Source organism: Monopterus albus, unplaced genomic scaffold (assembly GCF_001952655.1).
Source record: "Monopterus albus unplaced genomic scaffold, M_albus_1.0 scaffold436.1, whole genome shotgun sequence".
NCBI classification, from domain to species: Eukaryota; Metazoa; Chordata; class Actinopteri; order Synbranchiformes; family Synbranchidae; genus Monopterus; species Monopterus albus.
In genome coordinates this window covers 464,028-465,605 of record NW_018128316.1, presented here as the reverse complement: position 1 = coordinate 465,605, position 1,578 = coordinate 464,028, and the positions used below count along the sequence as shown (strand labels likewise).

Genomic DNA, 1,578 nt, shown 5'->3' with positions numbered 1-1,578 from the left:
GACATGTCTGTCACAGGCAGCATGGTAGTGCATTCACGGACCGTGGGAACATGATTTCTTTGCACTCGTCTCAAACAGGCTAAATATCCCTTTAGGGAGACAAATAAGACACCAAATAACTGAAGTTCTCCCACCGTGTCACAATTTAAAGGAAATTCTAGCAGGTGCGTATGTCTGTATATTAAACTACCCCATAGGCTATAATAGGTTTAGTAATTGAGTTGTTGAAATAGTTATTGAAATGGCAAATAAACTACCTAAAAGCTACAGTAAACTGCAATTTCTAGCCACATTTGGGAAGAGAAATCAGAACTGAGAGCAATTTTATGATGTAGCTATTGTCCGTCTACTGGTAGAGTAGAATGTTATTCGCATTTACTGACTGTCTCATGATACATAAATGCAGCACCTTACATGACTTCGCATTGGCCGCGATCTGTGACATTGGAGACGTCGGGCTGATGATCCTGTAGACTACGTGGTCCATCGGTTTTTGGGTAAAATAGAAATTAGACATCCCAACAGTTGTGGAGTGAGCATTCTCGCATAACAAAATCTCGAGTGCAGTTTATTTCAGATCTATTTTTCTACTTTATCACCGTGCTGGACGGATCTGCCATAGAGGGTGAGTGTGTGTGAAACTGCATCTTCAACTCTTGTACGCTGTCTGGTGCTGTTGTAATAGTGAGTTACGTTTCGCCACCTCTCTGTCTGTGCATGGTTTTTAATGCGCCCTTAATTACCCCCTCATTCTAGCACTTTAAACGTTTTCGGAAAATAGATCTTGGCAAACACGAGATATGTAGGTGTCCAGTTACCGGGCAATTATCTAGCCTATCTATAACAGTCAAAGCGTTCACAAGAGGAAACGCGCAGCGTTGAATTCCCGTTACGCATCACTGTATCGCGCGTGACAGTGTACCGCCAAACTTCACTGGAGGAAATGTTGTTAGTTGGATCTTTCTTATTGTTTAAACCTGATACACGACAGAACACGACTTCTTATTTTTTTTTACATGTTAGTTGAAGCGGACCTTCAAATCGGCATAGTCTACGTCTATGGCACATAATAATAAAATCTTGAGATTTGGTAATGGTGCCCTTTATACCGGTGTTTCTGCAGCTGAAAGAAGCATTGGGACTGCCACAACAGGCCGTATGAAAAAGTTCTCAAAGTTGAAATAACTAATTAAACAAAGGGCTCTATAGAATTACATAGATTACAAACATTTTAAAGTTTGGAATAGCTAGATTTTTCAGAGTCCCGTTCAAAAAGGGTTTCATAGTAGAGACCTGAACCTTCTGGAGTTGGGTGAACTGGCCCTGAGTGTTTTTGCCTTTTCGCCAGTTTTCGCTCCAGGTAAATCAGAGCACATTGGTTGCAGTTGGTGATGGCTGCATTATAAAACCAAATTGTCTTTTATGCTCACACACACCATCAGTGAATGACAGTTTATTGCTGCACTGCTCCAGTGCAACACAGTATTCCTAAATTGGGCCTGATCTACACACTGTGTGTGTATGTGTTTGCTTGTATTCGTGCATGTAGTGTCAGTAATTTTAACCAGTATGGAATGT

The 1,578-nt window shown here is 41.1% G+C and overlaps 1 protein-coding gene across 1 annotated transcript in view; it reads left to right on the top strand.

Annotated features, from left to right (window-relative positions):
* The first annotated feature begins 381 nt into the window (after positions 1 to 381).
* Positions 382 to 1,578, top strand: part of sertad2b (SERTA domain containing 2b) — a 62,550-nt gene continuing 61,353 nt past the window's right edge. Inside the window, exon 1 of the mRNA XM_020587036.1 lies at positions 382 to 625. The gene's annotated coding sequence lies outside the window, so the exon portion shown is untranslated. The remainder of the gene's footprint in view (positions 626 to 1,578) is intronic.